The sequence below is a fragment of the Globicephala melas genome, chromosome 2, assembly GCF_963455315.2.
Source record: "Globicephala melas chromosome 2, mGloMel1.2, whole genome shotgun sequence".
NCBI classification, from domain to species: Eukaryota; Metazoa; Chordata; class Mammalia; order Artiodactyla; family Delphinidae; genus Globicephala; species Globicephala melas.
This window is the reverse complement of record NC_083315.2, coordinates 142,789,532-142,809,131: the sequence shown is the minus strand read 5'-3', so window position 1 is coordinate 142,809,131 and position 19,600 is coordinate 142,789,532. Positions and strand designations below refer to the sequence as shown.

At 38.6% G+C, this 19,600-nt stretch overlaps 1 protein-coding gene and 1 pseudogene across 15 annotated transcripts in view; one reads left to right on the top strand and one right to left on the bottom strand.

Moving 5' to 3' along the window:
- The window catches only part of GPHN (gephyrin), a 623,627-nt gene that overhangs the window by 150,546 nt on the left and 453,481 nt on the right, over positions 1–19,600 (bottom strand). The window lies entirely within an intron of this gene.
- LOC132596831 (mitochondrial assembly of ribosomal large subunit protein 1-like) lies at positions 223–18,421 on the top strand (annotated as a pseudogene).

The following is a 19,600-nucleotide window of genomic DNA, read 5'->3' as shown; positions in this document are numbered from 1 at the left end:
TGAAGGCCAGAATACAACAGAAATTGGATAAAGAATATTTAGAAGAGCCATAACAAAGGGTTCTATGAGTGATTGTGCTTTGGGAAGGAGAAGGTAAATATTATAGTGAAACTTCAAGTTTGGTTATTAGGGTGGGTGAGAGTATCATTAACTAAGAGAGCAATATAGAAACAATTTGGATGGAAGGGTACTAAATTTGGTTACTGATGAGGGAAATGTGAGATGTCAGCAGGACATCAAGGGGTGATTCCAGTATGCAACAGCAAGGAGTGTCTGGAGTTTGTGAGAGAAGGTAGGCCTATATTTAAGCATCAGTAGTATACACCTAGTAAATCCAATAATATACATTTCTTTTTTTTTACACTCAACAATTTTTAAGTGTACAGTACAGTCTTGTTAGCTGTATGCACATTGTGTACAACAGACCTCTAGAACATTTTCATCTTGTGTGACTGGAACTCTGTACTTATGGAACAATGATGCCCCATATTTCCTCCTTCCTCCAGCCCCCGGCAACCACCACTCTACTTTGTTTATATGAGTTGATTACTTTAGATATCTCAGATAAGTCTAATCATGCAGTATTTGCCTTTTTGTGACTGGCTTATTTCATTTAGCGTAATGACTCAAGGCTCATTCGTGTGGTAGTATATGACAGAATTCCTTGTCTTTAAATGCTAAATAATATTCCATTGTATGTATATATTCATTCCTCTGTTGATGAACATTTAGGTTGCTTCCACATCCTGTCTATTGTGAATAATGCTGCAATGAACACAGATGTGCAAATATCTCTTTGAGATCTTGTTTTTAAAAAAATTTTTATTTATTTATTTTGGGCTGCACTGGGTCTTCATTGCTGCATGTGGGTTTTCTCTATTTGAGGTGAGCGGGGGCTACTCTTTGTTGAGGTGCGCAGGCTTCTTACTGCTGTGGCTTCTCTTGTTGCAGAGCACGGGCTCCAGGCATGTGGGCTTCAGTAGTTGTGGCATGCGGGCTCAGTAGTTGTGGCTTGCTGGCTCTAGAGCACAGGCTCAGTAGTTGTGGTGCATTGGCTTCATTGCTTTGTGGCATGTGGGCTCTTCCCGGACCAGGGCTTGAACCCATGTCCCCTGATTAGCAGGCGGATTCATAACCACTGTGCCACCAGGGAAGCCCCAAGATCTTGTTTTTAATTCTTTTTGATTATTTATTTGGAAGTGAGACCGCTAGATCATATGGTAGTTTTAATGTTAACTTTTTGAGGAACTTCTTTACAGTTTTCCATAGTAGCTGCACCATTTTACAATCTCACCAGCAGTACACAAGGGTTCTGATTTCTCCACATCCTCACCAACACTTGTATTTCTGTTGTTTTGATAGTGGTCATCCTAATAGGTGTGGTTTTGATTTGCATTTTCCTTATAATTAGTGATGTTGAGCATCTTTTCATATGCTTGTATATCTTCCTTGGAGAAAGGTCTCTTCAAGTCCTTTGCCCATTTTTTTTTAACAATTTTTATTGTTGTTGTTACTGAGTTGCAGGAATTCTTTCTGTATTCTGGAAATTAACTGCTTATCTGATATATGGTGTGCAAATATTTTGTTCCATACTATAGGTTGCCTTTTCATTCTACTGATTGTGTCCTTTGCTGTGTAGAAGTTTTAAAGTTTGATGTAGTGCCATTTGTCTATTTTTGCTTTTGTTGCCACTGCTTTTGTGTTATATCCAGGAAACCATTACCCATTCCAGTCTTGAGGCTTTCCCCTTATGTTTTCTTCTAGGGGTTTTATAGTTTCAGGTCTTACCTTCAGGTCTTTGAGACATTTTGTGTTAATTTTTGTATATGGTATAAGATAAGGGTCAATCTTCATTCTTTTGCATCAAGTTTTCCCAACATCATTTGTTGAAGAGATTGTCCTTTTCCCTTTGTGTAGTTTTGGCACCTTTGTCAAAAATCATTTGACCATATATGCAAGGGTTTGGTTTGTTCTTTTTTCTAGTCCCTTAATTTGTCCAGTTAGGTTACTGACTTGAGACTTTTCTTCTTCTTTAATGTAGGTTTTACTGCTATAAACTTTCCTGTTATTACTGCTTTTCCTGCATCCCATAAGTTTTGGTGTTTTGTTTTCATTTTCATTAGTCTCAAGATATTTTCTGATTTCCTTGTGATTTCTTCTTTGACTCATTGGTTGCTCAAGAGTTTAACTTTCACAAATTTGTGAATTTTCAAACTTTCCTATTCTTAGTTGGAAGATTTTGAGCTTCTTGAATTTCAAATTCTATTTCTTTCCTCAGCTTTGGGAAGTTTTCAGCCATTATTTTGTCATATAAGCTCTACGTCCCTTTCTCTCTCTTCTCTCCTTCTGAGACTCCCATGATACATATATTAATCTGCTTGATGTAGTCCTATAAATCCCTTAGGCTTTCTTCACTGGTCTTCATTTTTTCCTTTTTGCCCTTCTGGCTTGATAATTTCAAATGATCTTTCTTCAACTTCTTTCTTCTGCCTGATTAAGTATGCTATTGAATGCCTCTAGTGAATGTTTCAATCTAGTTATTGTATCCTTCAGTTCCAGCATTTCTATTTGGTTCTTTATTTAATTTCTATGTCTTTGTTGATACTTTCATTTTGTTCATGAATTGTTTTCCTGATTTTGCACAGTTTTCTATCTGTGTTCTCCTGTAGATCATTTAGCGTCAAGAAAATTACCTTAAATTCCTTGTCAGGAAATTTATAGCTCTCTGTGCCTTTGAGGTTGTTTTCTGGAGATTTAGTTTGTTCATTTGATTGGGTCATGTTTCCCTGTTTCTTCACATGCCTTGTGAATTTTTTTTTTTTTTTGGCTGAGTTTTATGCATTTGAAAAACTAGCCACATCTCCTAGTCTTTATGGACTGGCTTTGTACAGGTGAAGACTTTCACCAGTCAGCCTGTCTAGAGATTCTGCAGGCCTCTGAAACCTTTTTCTGGGTGATGTGACTTCTCTTGGCTGTGTATGTAACTTTCTAATCAGAGGTTTGCCAGTTTCTTTTCAGAAGTCCATAATCTCTTATTCCTTCTGGTGTCTGCTTGCAGTGTTGCAGGTTCTCTGGTGCTGCATTAGCAAACCAATCTACTCTTTTATTCTTAGGCATTGAAAGTATGCTGGCTCAAATGTCCTGAGTCAGGTAGACAGAAACCTCCCCACTCACCAAAAAAAAAAAAAAAAAAAGCCGGACACATGCTCTACTCTTCTCCCTTCTGCCCAATGGAGAAACTGTGAGTTGGGTGCTTTCTCCCCATCAAACTGAGCCATGCTGGCCTCTGCACCATTTCAGACTCTGTGGTGTCAGTGCAAGCTGCTTCTGCTCTCCCTTGCTTTCAGTGGCCCCCATGTACCCAAACTATGTCGATTCCATTAGCATTGCATCAAGCAAGACAGAAATGAGTTCCTTGGGCAGCCTTGTGAAAAGCTGGAATGTTGGGTGCACATTCTATTCTTTTCTCTCCTTGTCCCTCCAGTGACAGACTACAAGGCAGGTGCTCTCCGCTGATCATGGTGAGCTGTGTTGGCTTGGGGGAGGAGAGATCACAGGTAAAGTGAAAAGACTCTTCTTACCCATTTTAATGCAGCTGTTCTTGGCTTGTTCTTGGCTTTGCCCACACCTGGGTACTGCAACATCTTAAGTGGTTTCTGAAGTTTTCATAAGATATTTTGGTCCATATATTGTTAAGTTGGTGTCTGTAGGGGAAAGAAGGGTAGGACTTCCTATTCTGCAATCTATTAACTTAATGTTTTTAGCTATACCAGATACAATACTGACAATGAGGAGGCTAAAAAGATTGACTAAAAGTAATAAATGAGTCACAATTTTTCATATAAATTAAAAATGTGATAAGCTAGGAAAACAAGACAAGTGAGATCAAATTTAAATTGAAGGTAAATACTCCTTATGGAATTATTAAGTTTTACCAATAAAAAAAATTTGAAAACTTGGTAAATAAACTATATGAGGATATATGAAAGAAACAGTTGATTTATTCTGCTAAGCAGTTGTTGTTTGATCCAGTAAGTGCCAATTAAGGGAGTAAGGAATTAGTTTGCCAAAGGAGAGAACTAGGAAATTTCTTCTAAAAATAAGAACTATAAGAAATGAGCATACTTCTTCAAGAACTATTTCATAATTCTCTTTTCTGAGGAATATGAAGAAAAAGAAAACTTCATGTTTTTTATGGCAAGGTGCAAGAAAATTAACTAGAAGATTTATCCATAAAGAATAGATTGAATGGCATAAGACTAAAACCAAAAAGTAATGATACACTCCAGGTAAGAGGCAGTAATAGGTTCTAAATCTGGGTGATAGTAGTGAGAATGAGTGAAGGAATAAGGGCCAGAATAAAAACACAAAATAATTTAAGGAGAAGGAGCAGTTAAGAAAAATAGTGTCGGTAACAAAGAGGTTAGCATTTCTGCTAATGTCTACTGTTTTCCTTCTCTGTTCCCATTCTGAATTCTTACTCTGGATGTTCTGCTGTCCCTTGCCTGCTCTGCTTGCCCAAGGTCTTCCTCTAATTTATTTACTCACTTACCCATTCAACCTATTTATTGAGAAACAGTAATTGTGCTAGATCCTGAGAATAGTACTGGTGAACAAGATAGATAAGGTAAGGGACTATAGGGCACAAGAGAAAAACATAGGAGGGGCACTTTGCTCAGATTTGAGAGGTACCCCTTGAGGAAATATAAAATAAGTAGAAGTTTTCCAGGGAAAGAGAAGGGACAACATTTTGGAAAAGAGGGAACCTTTTGCAAATTGAAAGTGTCGTATGGCTGGAGCACTGAATTCAAGGGAGTGGTAAAGGTAAAACTAGAGGTAAGCAGAAGCTAGACTATAAGCAATTTCAAGGATTTGGGACTTTAAGAACAAGAATAAACTATTAAAGAATGAAAGTCATTAAAAGAGTATGACAGGTTTAGATTTGCATTTTAGAAAGATAATAATGGTTGCAGGAAGAGGAACAAAAGATAAACACTGGAAAGATTTTTGGTTTGTACAACTAGGTAGATAGTGATGTCATTCCTTGAGGTGTGAGGAAGAACAGGTTAGGATTATAAATTTAGTTTTGGTCATGCTGAGTATGAGATAACTGTGGAATATCCAAGAAGAGATCTACAATAGATAATTGGAAATAAGTCTGAAGTTTAGGGAAATATATAGGTTTACTGAAGCTTTGTGAGTAGATGACCTTGCACATGTAGAATACAGAGTGTGAATGCAAGGTCTAAGAGAGAACTCTGAATAACACTGATATTTAATGACTGGGTCTAAAGTAGGAGCCTTCAGAGAAGCTGGAAAAAAAGGAAACATATTTTAAAAGGAGAGGACAGAGCCGCATAGCACAGGGAGATCAGCTTGGTGCTTTGTGACCACCTAGAGGGGTGGGATAGGGAGGGTAGGAGGGAGATGCAAGAGGGAGGAGATAATGGGGATATATGCATATGTATAGCTGATTCATTTTGTTATAAAGCAGACACTAACACACCATTGTAAAGCAGTTATACTCCAATAAATATGTTAAAAAAATAAATAAAAGGAGAGGACAATGCCAAGGAAGATAATTGTTTCAAGGAGGGGGTGATTAGAAGAGTTGCCCAACCTTGACCTACCTACCTTTAGGCTTTCCCTTTCTCTTATACCCTAATAATAGTACTGTATGCACCCATTTTCATAAAACTCAACACTTAGAGGTCGCAGCCAGATTATCTGATAAATTTACCTGAAATTATGGATTCTAAAGGCTTGATTTGTTACCCCATTCAATTAACAGATTATCACTGAAGTAGTAGTTTTTTTTTGAAACAATGTCTTCACTCTAAAGAATAATTATTAAAATAATAACAGTAATATCAGCAGTACTACTAGTAATAATAACAATAGTAGCAGCTAACATTTATTGAGTGACTACTGTTTACCAAACATTTCACAGTTCAATCCTTATAATAACCTTTAAGGTAGATACTCTTATTATCATTTTACAGATGAAAAAATGAAGGCTAGTAAGTAGAGAAACCAAGATTCAGGTAGTTGAATACTAGAGTGTGTTTTCCTGTATAAAATGAGCCAGTGAGGACAGGTGTTTGAGATCCACAGATTTTTCATTGTATCTCAAAATATATAAAAAAGGCACCCACTTGCTCTGCTTATGTATGTGCCTGAATTTGAGCAGCACATCAATTTAGAGAGTTCAGGCTTGTTAAATCATAAATCTTGCTTATTGAAAGTGTTTCATTACTTTCTTAAGTTAGAATTAACATTTGGGACTTATAATACTTTAAATACTAAGGGGTTTTAATGGACTAGATCTATCATTACAGGAAATGTTTATCAAACCTGATGGTAATAGGATGATGGACAGGTTTCATACAAATATTTAAGATCACTATCATTAAGGTGATGATGGCATCATTAAAAAGATGATCCATTATGTGTGAATATTATGTATGTAATATCCATACATAAATGCAGTATCACATTTATGTATGGATATTAAAAGTATGTGAACAGAAGGAGATATAAGTAAGGTTATAGATAGAAAATAATTAATTATAAAATAAAACAGAAGTAAATCTAACTCCTGAAACCTTTGCCTGAAGTATTAAGGTCCTGAGAGGAACTCTAAAAAATCATAAAATTCAGTTGATTAGAATAAGACTAGCAAACTTTTTATGCATAAAGTAGAAAAAGCAAAGCCTCACAGAAAGTTAGGAGCTGCAGATAAACTAACATATCTTAAAATTTTCATTTAATAGTTATGGTAAGAATTTTAATGAATGACATTTATCTCATCTGCATCCCACTGAACCCTGTTTTATCATATAATGAGTGTCTCCAAAAAAACAGTAATGTCTTCAAGTAAATGTGTCTGTAAGATAAAATTACTTTGAAATTAAAAGCCAATTTGAAACCTGGGATGAATGTGCTAGTCTTTGAGAACTGGCAAAACAATTTGGAAGAAAAGAGTTGCTTGAAAAGAAGGACAATGCTGAGTCAGTTTCAAAATAGAGCTATGGGAAATCCTTTACTCCAGTAGTGACTCGACTGAATCATTATTCCAGTTTCTTGCTACTGAAGTAATAAAATGTCTTAATTCATTTAAAGAAGAAAGTCAGAGGAGACCCTCAAGATGGTGGAGGAGTAAGACATGGAGATCACCTTCCTCTCCACAAATATATCAGAAATACATCTACATGTGGAACAACTCCTACAGAACACCTACTGAATGCTGGCAGAAGACCTCAGACTTCCGAAAGGCAAGAAACTCCCCACGTACTTGGGTAGGGCAACAGAAAAAAAAGAGAAAAAGAATAGGGATGGGACCTGCACCACTGGGAGGGAGGTGTAAAGGAGGAAAAGTTCCCACACACTAGGAAGCCCCTTCACTGGCGGAGATGGGAGGTGGGCGGGGGTGGGGTGGGGAAGCTTCGGAGCCATGGAGGAGAGCGCAGCAACAGGGGTGCAGAGGGCAAAGCGGAGAGATTCCCGCATGGAGGATCGGTGCCGAACAGCACTCACCAGCCTGAGAGGCTTGTCTGCTCACCTGCCAGGGAGGGTGGGGGCTGGGAGCTGAGGCTCAGGCTTCGGAGATCAGATCCCAGGGAGTGGACGGACTGGGGTTGGCTGCGTGAACACGGCCCAAAGGGGGCTAGTGTGCCACAGCTAGCCGGGAGGGAATCCAGGAGAAAGCCTGGATCTGCCTAAGAGGCAAGAGACCATTGTTTTGGGGTGTGCGAGGGGAGGTGATTCAGAGCACTGCCTAAACGAGCTCCAGAGACAGCAGTGAGCCGCGGCTATCAGCGCAGACACCAAAAACTGGGCATGAGATGCTAGGGTTGCTACTAGAGCCACCAAGAAGCCTATGTGCAAGCACAGGTCACTATCCACACCTCCCTTCCGGGGAGACTGTGCAGCCCGCCACTGCCAGGGTCCCTGATCCAGGGACAACTTCCCCGGGAGAACACACGGCGCGCCTCATGCTGGCCTCTGCCGTCGCAGGCTCGCCCTGCATTCCGTACCCCTCCCTCTCCCCAGCCTGAGCGAGCCAGAGACCCCTAATCAGCTGCTCCTTCAACCCCATCCTGTCTGGCCAGGAATAGATGCCCTCAGGCGACCTACAAGCAGAGGCGGGGCCAATCCAAAGCTGAACCCCAGGAGCTGTGTGAACAAAGAAGAGAAAGGGAAATCTCTCCCAGCGCCCTCAGGAGCAGTGGAGTAAATCTCCACAGTCAAGTTGATGTACCCTGCATCTGTGGAAAACATGAATGGACAAGGAATCATCCCAAAATTGAGGTGGTGGACTTTGGGAGCAACTGAAGACTTGGGGTTTGCTGAATGTGACTGACTGGTTTCTGGTTTTATTTTTATCTTAGTTTAGTATTTAGAGTTTATTATCGTTGGTAGATTTGTTTATTGATTTGATTGTTCTTTTTTTTTACATATATATATATATTTTCCTTTTTCTCTTTTTGTGAGTGTGTATGCTTCCTTGTGTGATTTTGTCTGTATAGTTTTGCTTTTACCATTTGTCCTAGGTTTCTGTCTGTCCATTATTTTATTTTTTTAATATAATTTTAGCACCTGTTATCATTGGTGGATTTGTTTCTTGGTTCGGTTGCTTTCTTCTTTCTTTTTTTTATTACTTAATTTTTTTTAATAATTAAAATTTTTTTTTTATTTTAATAACTTTATTTCTTTTTATTTTCCTTTTTTCTTTCTTTCTTTCTTTTTTTCTCCCTTTTCTTCTGAGCCGTGTGGCTGACAGGGTCTTGGGGCTCCGGTCAGGTGTCAGGCCTGTGCCTCTGAGGTGGGAGAGCTGAGTTCAGGACACTGAACCACCAGAGACCTCCCAGCTCCATGTAAGATCAAAAGGCAAAAGCTCTCCCAGAGATCTCCATCTCAATGCTAAGACCCAGCTCCACTCAACAACAAGCAAACTACAGTGCTGGACACCCTATGCCAAACAACTAGCAAGACAGGAACACAACACCACCCATTAGCAGAGAGGCTGCCTAAGATCATAGTAAGGTCACAGACACCCCAAAACACACCACCGGATGCGGTCCTGCCCACCAGAAAGACAAGATCCAGCCTCATGCAACAGAACACAGGCACTAGTCCCCTCCACCAGGAAGCCTACACAACACACTGAACCAACCTTAGCTACTGGGGCAGACACCAAAAACAATGGGAACTATGAACCTCCTGCCTGCAAAAAGAAGACCCCAAACACAGTAAGTCAAGCAAAATGAGAAGACAGAGAAACATAGCAGATACAGGAGCAAGGTAAAAACCCATCAGACCAAACAAACGAAGAGGAAATAGGCAGTCTACCTGAAAAAAAATTCATAGTAATGATAGTAAAGATGATCCAAAATCTTGGAAATAGACTGGAGAAAATACAAGGACCTAGAAGAACTAAAGAACAAACAAACAATGATGAACAACAAAATAACTGAAATTTAAAAATCTCTAGAAGGAATCAGTAGCAGAATAACTGAGACAGACGAACGGATAAGTGACCTGGAAGATAAAATAGTGGAAAAAACTACTTCAGTGCAGAATAATGAAAAAGAATGAAAAGAACTGAGGACAGTCTTAGAGAACTCTGGGACAATATTAAATGCACCAACATTTGAATTATAGGGGTCCCAGAAGAAGAAGAGAAAAAGAAAGGGACTAAGAAAATATTTGAAGTGATTATAGTTGAAAACTTCTCTAATATGGTAAAGGAAATAGTCAATCAAGTCCAAGAAGCACAGAAAGTCCCACACAAGATAAATCCAAGGAGAAACATGCCAAGACACATATTAATCAAACTATGGAAAATTAAATACAAAGGAAAAATATTAAAAGCAGCAAGGGAAAAACAACAAATAACATACAAGGGAATCCCCATAAGGTTAACAGGTGATCTTTCAGCAGAAACTCTGCAAGCCAGAAGGGAGTGGCAGGGCATATTTAAAGTGATGAAAGGGATAAACCTACAACCAAGATTACTCTACCAGGAAGGATCTCATTCAGATTTGATGGAGAAATTAAAACCTTTGCAGACATGCAAAAGCTAAAAGAATTCAGCACCACCAAACCAGCTTTACAAAAAATGCTAAAGGAACTTCTCTAGGCAGGAAACACAAGAGAAGGAAAAGACCTACAGTAACAAAACTAAAACAATTAAGAAAATGGTAATAGGAACATACATTATCGATAATTACCCTAAATGTAAATGGATTAAACGCTCCCACCAAAAGACACAGACTAGCGGAATGGATACAAAAACAAGAGGCATATATATGCTGTCTACAAGAGACCCACTTCAGACCGAGGGACACATACAGACTGAAAGTGAGGGGATGGAAAAATATATTCCATGCAAAGGGAAATCAAAAGAAAGCTGGAGTAGCAATTCTCATATCAGAGTTAACAGACTTCAAAATAAAGACTGTTAAAAGAGCCAAAGAAGGACACTACATAATGATCAAGGGATCGATCCAAGAAGAAGATATAACAACTGTAAATATGCACCCAACATAGGAGCACCTCAATACGTAAGGCAAATGCCAACAGCCATAAAAGGGGAAATCGACAGTAACACAATCATAGTATGGGACTTTAACACCCCACTATCACCACTGGACAGACCATCCAAAATGAAAATAAATAAGGAAACACAAGCTTTAAATGATACATTAAACAAGATGAACTTAATTGATACTTACAGGACATTCTGATCCAAAAACAACAGAATACACTATCTTCTCAAGTGCTCATGGAACATTCTCCAGGATAGATCATATCTTGGGTCACAAATCAAGCCTTGGTAAATTTAAGAAAATTGAAATTGTATCAAGTATCTTTTCTGACCACAGTGCTATGAGACTAGATGTCAATTACAGGAAAAAAATCTGTAAATAATACAAACACATGGAGGCTAAACAATACACTACTTAATAACCAAGAGATCACTGAAGAAATCAAACAGGAAAACAAAAAATACCTAGAAACAAATGACAATGAAAACATGATGACCCCAAAACCTATGGGATGTAGCAAAAGCAGTTCTAAGAGGGAAGTTTACAGCAATACAATCCTACTGCAAGGAACAACAAACCTCTCAAATAAATAACCTAACCCTACACCTAAAGCAATTGGAGAAAAAAGAACAAAAAAATCCCGAAGTTAGCAGAAGGAAAGAAATCATAAAGATCAAACCAGAAATAAAGGAAAAAGAAATGAAGGAAATGATAGCAAAGATCAATAAAATTAAAAGCTGGTTCTTTGAGAAGATAAACAAAATTGATAAACCGTTAGCCAGACTCATCAAGAAAAAAAGGAGGAAGACTCAAGTCAATAGAATTAGAAATGAAAAAGGAGAAGTAACAACTGACACTGCAGAAATACAAAGGATCATGAAAGATTACTACAAGCAACTATATGCCAATAAAATGGACAATCTAGAAGAGATGGACAAATGCTTACAAAATCACAACCTTCTGAGACTGAACCAGAAAGAAATAGAAAATATAAACAGACCAATCACAAGCACTGAAACTGAAACTGTGATTAAAAATCTTCCAGCAAACAAAAGCCCAGGACCAGATAGCTTCACAGGCAAATTCTATCAAACATTTAGAGAAGAGTTAACACCTATCCTTCTCAAACTCTTCCAAAATATAGCAGAGGGAGGAACACTCCCAAACTCATTCTATGAGGCCACCATCACCCTGATACCAAAACCAGGCAAAGATGTCACAAAAAAAGAAAACTACTGGCCAGTATCACTGATGAACATAGATGCAAAGATCCTCAACAAAATACTAGCAAACAGAATCCAACAGCACATTAAAAGGATCATACAGCATGATCAAGCGAGATTTATCCTAGGAATGCAAGCATTCTTCAATATACACAAATCAATCAATCTGATACACCGTATTAACAAATTGAAGGAGAAAAACCATATGATCACATATGATCATCTCAATAGATGCAGAAAAATCTTTCAACAAAATTCAACTCCCATTTATGATAAAAACCGTCCAGAAAGTAGGCATAGAGGGAACTTACCTCAACATAATAAAGGCCATGTATGACAAACCCACAGCCAACATCGTTCTCAATGGTGAAAAACTGAAACCATTTCCTCTATGACCAGGAACAAGACAAGGTCGTCCCCTTTCACCAATATTATTCAATATAGTTTTGGAAGTTTTAGCCGCAGTAATCAGAGAAGAAAAAGAAATAAAAGGATTCCAAATCAGAAAAGAAGAAGTAAAGCTGTCACTGTTTGAAGATGACATGATACTATACACAGAGAATCCTAAACATGCTACTAGAAAACTACCAGAGCTAATCAATGAACTTGGTAGAGTAGCAGGATACAAAACTAATGCACAGAAATCTCTTGCATTCCTATACACTAATGATGAAAAATCTGAAAGAGAAATTAAGGAAAACACTCACATTTACCATTGCAACAAAAAGAAAAAAATACCTAGGAATAAACCTACCAAAGGAGACAAAAGACCTGTCTCTAAAAAACTATAAGACACTGATGAAAGAAATTACAGATGATACAAACAGATGGAGAGATATACCATGTTCTTGGATTGGAAGAAACAACACTGTGAAAATGACTATACTACCCAATGTAATCTACAGATTCAACGCAATCCGTATCAAACTACCAATGGCATTTTTCACAGAACTAGAACAAAAAATTTCACAATTTGTACAGAAACACAAAAGACCCCAAATAGCCAAAGCAATCTCGAGAAAGAAAAACAGAGCTGGAGGAATTAGGCTCCCTGACTTCACACTATACTACAAAGCCACAGTAATCAAGACAGTATGGTACTGGCACAAAAACAGAAATACAGATCAATGGAACAGGATGGAAAGCCCAGAGATAAACCCATGCACATATGGTCACCTTATTTTTGATAAAGGAGGTAAGAATATACAATGGAGAAAAGACAGCCTCTTCAGTAAGTGGTGCTGGGAAAACTGGACAGCTACATGTAAAAGAATGAAGTTAGAACACTGCCTAACACCATACACAAAAATAAACTCAAAATGGATTAAAGACCTAAATGTAAGGCCAGACACTATCAAACTCTTAGAGGAAAACATAGGCAGAACACTCTATGACATAAATCACAGCAAGATCCTTTTTGACCCACCTCCTAGAGAAATGGAAATAAAATCAAAAATAAACAAATTGGACCTAATGAAGCTTAAAAGCTTTTGCACAGCAAAAGAAACCATAAACAAGACAAAAAGACAACCCTGAGAATGGGAGAAAATGTTTGCAAATGAAGCAACTGACAAAGGATTAATCTCCAAAATTTAGAAGCAGCTCATGCAGCTCAATATCAAAAAAACAGACAACCCAATCCAAAAACGGGCAGAAGACCTAAACGGACATTTCTCCAAAGAACATATACAGATCGCCAACAAACACATGAGAGGATGCTGAACATCACTGATCATTAGAGAAATGCAAATCAAAACTACAATGAAATATCACCTCACACCAGTCAGAATGGCCATCATCAAAAAATCTACGAACAATAAATGCTGGAGAGGTTGTGGAGAAAAGGGAATCCTCTTGTACTGTTGCTGGGAATGTAAATTGATACAGCCACTATGGAGAACAGTATGGCAGTTCCTTAAAAAACTAAAAATAGAACTACCATATGACCCAGCAATCCCACTTCTGGGCATATACCCTGAGAAAATCATAATTAAAAAAGAGTCAGGTACCACAATGTTCATTGCAGCTCTATTTACAATAGCCAGGACATGGAAGCAACCTTAGTGTCCATTGACAGATCAATGGATAAAGAAGATGTGGCACATATATACAATGGAATATTACTCAGCCAGAAAAACAAACGAAATTGAGTTGTTTGTAGTGAGGTGGATGGACATAGAGTCTCTCACACAGAGTGAAGTAGTCAGAAAAACAAATACTGTATGCTAACACATATATATGGAATCTAAAAAAAAAAAAAGTGGTCATGAAGAACCTAGGGGCAAGATGGGAATAAAGACGCAGACCTACTAGAGAATGGACTTGAGGACATGGGGAGGGGGAAGGGTAAGCTGGGAGAAAGTGAGAGAGTGGTAGTATATGTATGGACATATATACACTACCAAATGTAAAATAGATAGCTAGTGGGAAGCAGTCGCATAGCACAGGAAGATCAGCTCGGTGCTCTGTGGCCAGCTACAAGGGTAGGATAGGGAGGGTGGGAGGGAGGGAGACACAAGAGGGAAGAGATATGGGGATATATGTATATGCATAACTGATTCACTTTGTTATAAAGCAGAAACTAACACACCATTGTAAAGCAATTATACTCCAATAAAAATGTTAAAAAAAAAAAGAAAAAAAAGATGTGGGGCTTCCCTGGTGGCACAGTGGTTGAGAGTCCACCTGCCGATGCAGAGGACACGGGTTCGTGCCCTGGTCCGGGAGGATCCCACATGCCGCGGAGCGGCTGGGCCCGTGAGCCATGGCCGCTGAGCCTGCGCGTCCGGAGCCTGTGCTCCGCAGCGGGAGAGGCCGCAACAGTGAGAGGCCCACGTACCGCAAAAAAAAAAAAAGATGTGGCACATATATACAATGGAATATTACTCAGCCATAAAAAGAAATGAAACTGAGTTATTTGTAGTGAGGTGGATGGACCTAGAGACTGTCATACGGAGTGAAGTCAGTCAGAAATAGAAAAATAAATACTGTATGCTAACACATATATATGGAATCTAAAAAAAAAAAAAGGTTATGAAGAACCTAGGGACAGGACAGGAATAAAGATGCAAACATAGAGAATGGACTTGAGGACGTGGAGAGGGGGAAGGGTAAGCTGGGAGGAAGTGAGAGAGTGGCATGGACTTATATATACTACCAAATGTAAAATAGATAGCCTTATATATACTACCAAATGTAAAACAGCTAGCTAGTGGGAAGCACTGCACAGCACAGGGAGATCAGCTGAGTGCTTTGTGACCACCTAGAGGGGTGGGATAGGGAGGGTGTGAGGGAGATGCAAGAGGGAGGAGATATGGGGATATATGTGTATGTATAGCTGATTCACTTTGTTATAAAGGAGAAACTAACACACCATTGTAAAGCAATTATACTCCAATAAAGATGTTTAAAAAAAAAAAAAAGAAGAAAGTCAGTTCTGTCGTTGTTTAACCCAAATCCCAAAGCCTCTATTTTACTTCTTTTAGTTTGTTCAAATACTCTCCAGAAATTAGCATAGAATTTTACACACAGTTAAATGAAGAAGAATGCCTTTTCACCAAATTAGGTGCAGATGAATTATTTTGCACTCTAGGGATATTTCTGCCTAGATAAATACAGTTGACTACTATGTTAGAATGAGAATTGAAACCTGACCTTACTATACTATTGTTTTCATAATCATAACTTTATTAATCCAGAAACTTCTTGCCCAGGAAGATAAAACTTCAAATAACTTTATTACTCAATCTAGGAATTTTCTGAAAGAGCTATTAGCTCTTTTGTGTGTGTGTGTGTGTGTGTGTGTGTGTGTGTGTTTCTTCTTTTATGTATGTATGTATGTATGTATGTATGCATGGCTGTGTTGGGTCTTCATTGCTGCATGTGGGCTTTCACTAGTTGTGGTGAGGGGGGGCTACTCTTTGTTGTGGTGCCCAGGCTTCCCATTGCGGTGGCTTCTCTTGTTGCAGAGCATGGGCTCTAGGCACAGGGGCTTCAGTAGTTGTGGCATGCGGGCTCAGTAGTTGTGGCTTGCGGGCTCTAGAGCACAGGCTCAGTAGTTGTGGCATGTGGGTGTAGTTGCTCCGCGGCATGTGGGATCTTCCCAGACCAGGGCTCGAACCCATGTCCCCTGCATTGGCAGACGGATTCTTAACCACTTCACTGCCAGGTAAATCCCGACCCATTAGCTCTTAAATAGACAGTATCAAAGACAGTTTAAACACCAAGACTATTTTAAGCCCTCATCCACAAATCCTTGTGTGCTGGGGGTGGGGTGGGGGTGGGGGCCCTGGGCACTGCTGTGGTACACAACCTCTTTCCAGGGAGTGAGGCATGCTGTGGGCACATGGCCCTGGTCTCCACTGCTGGCCATGAGGTGGCTTACTGCAGAACTAGCAATTGGCCTGGGCTGCCTGGCCCTAAGCCCTGCCTGGAAAAGCAGGTGGGAGGAAAAGTGGGGAGGGGTGCCTGGAGTCTGGCACAGCAGATCATATTAATCCCAAATTTGGCATTGATATGCTGGTTTCACTTTGGGGCAAGAAAATGAAAGAGATATTTGTGTGATAAAAGTTCCTCCAGAGGTGAAATATACAGATTGTGTATACTGTGTATACAGATTGTGTATATACACATTGTGATTGGGAATGGAATCTCCATCAGATACTTACATGTCATGGCCTACCTAGTTCACTGTGAAATGTTCAAGTGCCTGAGATGTAAAAGTGAGCCTCACATTAAGATCCAAAGGAAGACAGATTGAAAGATTTAATATTGTTAAGATGGTAATAGTACCCAAAGCAATCTATGGATTCACTGTAATACCCATCAAAGTCCCAAAGGCCTTTTTCTTTTCCCCAGAAATGGAAAAGCCAATCCTCAAATTCATATGAAATGGCAAGGGGCCCCAAAGAGACAAAACAATATTGAAAAATAAGAATAAGGCTGAAGGATTCTCACTGCCCGATTTTAAAACTTACTACAAATCTACAGTAATCAAAACAATGTAATATTGGCATAATGATAGACATATAGATTATGGAATAGAGAGTTCAGAAATAAACCAATTCACCTATAGTAAGCTGATTTTTGACCAGGATGCCAAGACCATTCAATGGGGGAAAAGAATAGTCTCTTTAACAAATGGCACTGGGACAACTGGATATCCATATGCAAAAGAATGACTGGATCACTACCTCACACTATATACAAAAATTAACTCAAAATGGATCAATGACCTAAATATATGAGCTAAAACCATACAAGTCTTAGAAGAAAACATAGGAGTAAAGTTTCATCACTTTGGACTTGGCAATGAAATCTTAGATAGGATATCAAAAGCACACACAACAAAAGAAAACATATATATATAAAACTTCATCAAAATTAAAAACTTTTGTGCATCAAAGAACATTATCAAGAAAGTGAAGAGATAACCTAGACAGTGGGAGAAAGTATTTGCAAATGATATATCTGATAAGGTCTAGTACCCAGAATATATAAAGAATTCCTACAATCAACAACAAAAGACAAGCCACCTGAATAAAAACTGGACAAAAGACTTCAAAAGATAGTTCTCCAAAGAAGATACACAAATGGCCAAGAAGTACATGAAAAGATGCTCCACATCATTTCTCATTAGGGAAGTGCAAATGAAAACCAAAATGAGATACCACTTCATTTCTACTAGAATGGTTATAATGAAAAAAACAAAAAACATAAAACAAAAAACGAAAAACAAGTTTCGGCAAGGATGTGGAGAAATTGGAATCCTTGTACACTGCTGTTGAGAATGTACAATGGTTCAGCCACTGTGAAAAATAGTTTGGCAGCTCCTCAGAAAGTTAAACATAGAATTAATATATGATCCAGCAATTCTACCTCCTAGGTATATACCCCAAAGAACTGAAAATAGGTACTCAAACAAATGTAGGTACAGGCATGTTCAAATCAGCACTATTCACAATAGCCAAAAGGTGGAAACACAAATGTTCATAAACTGACCAATGCATAAACAAAATATGGTATAAATATACAGTGGAATATTATGCAGCCATAACAAGGAATGAAATACTAACACATGCTACAACATGGATGAACCTCGAAAACATTAAGCTAAGTAAAAGAAGCTAGATAAAAATCGTCACATATTACATTCATCTGAAATTGTATGATTCCATTTATAGGAAATATTCAGAATAGGCAAATCCTTAGAGGCAGAAAGCAGATTGGTGGTTGTCAGGGGCTGGGGAATGGAGGGTAACTGCTTAAAGGGTATGGTGTTTCCCTTTGGGGTGATGAAAATGTTTTGGAACTAGACAGAGGTGGTGGTTGCACGACATTATAAATTTACTAAATACCACCGTATTATTGACTTTAAATGATTAATAATTTTACATTATGTGAATTTTACCTCAATTAAAAAAAATTAAAAGGAAAGACACTGATGATTGGTTTTATGTGGACTTTGGCAGCCATGGTAATTCATTTGATGCTCTAGAAACCAGAGAAACCTACCAACTAGAGAAATTATGGATCATGTACTCATATGACATTTAGTTTAGACAGCATCTAACATTACCTAAAGATTTCATTTTTGGAACTGAAGATGACACTTCATCTCTGAGTCCAGTGGAATTTGAGTATGAATGAAGTGAAATGAACTATTTTAGTCATTTCAGATTGGGAATGACTCATTTCCCTGAAAAATGTAACTCCTTATCGCTATATAGTTTGGTTAGGTTGTTATTAACATAAGCCTTATCTGTGTCCTGGGTACTCATGCTGACTGACAACGTGAAGACTGTAGCTAAATGACTGAATACACCAAAAAAATCCATATGTTCAAGTCACAACTTTAACATGTTGTCTTTATTTTTGGGGACCCCTGCAGGGTTTCCTGGAGTTAGCATTGGCCCTTTTGTTCAACTTGAGCTTTGCTCAGGTTGTAATTAATTTTACTTACATGCAAATCTATTCTGTAGAGTAGAAAGGCCAAAATTAAAGTAAAACCAAACAAAGCCACACACCATACACACAAAATCCTTGTCTTGCTGTATCCACCCATCTTAAACTGTTACATCATGATCTTCACCCAATTCTAATCAAACCGTCACAATGAAAAACTCAACTTAAACCTAGCTTCAAAATATCATAAATACCTCAATGTTGAGCGCACACTGAGACGCTACTAATACTCTGTTAAGGTGGTATTCTCCCTGGCTACACTAACCTCATATTTGTGGGGAGTCAACATTCAACAGTCTTAGAGGCCATAAGGAGACCCAGTCAAGACTGACCCCTTCCCGCCAAAGTGCAAGATTCTTGATTTGACAACAGCAAGCTCCTCTGAGACCCCTTGACCCTCCTGCTTTGGGGAATGGGAGTGCCTCTAATCACCACAGTGAGATAAGTCTCACATTAGACTGAGCACTCATTTATTTTCTTTGAGCTCCCCAACAGCTAAATTTATTTTGTCTCGTAGGAATAAGGAACCCATCTTCTTACTAACATTACTGTTTGTCTCTGTCTATCCTTGTCATTTTCTGTTATACCTCTATAAGGGGAAAATTCATATGGAAAAATATGGGCGTAGGCCCCAATAAGTCTATTTTGCAAACTGGCTCTGGGAATTGAGAGGTTCAGGTTTCTTCTCAAAGTGGTGTCCTTTCATTAAGCTTTGCCCTGGGTTACCCATCAACCTCTGAGAACTTCCCTTGTTCTTATTTTGTTAGTGAGAGTCTGACTGTGGAAGAGAGCTCCCCTTCAAAGCTTTTGATGCTCTGGAACTACAAATACGTCAGTCTGTAGTTGGACAGTCCACTCATTAGG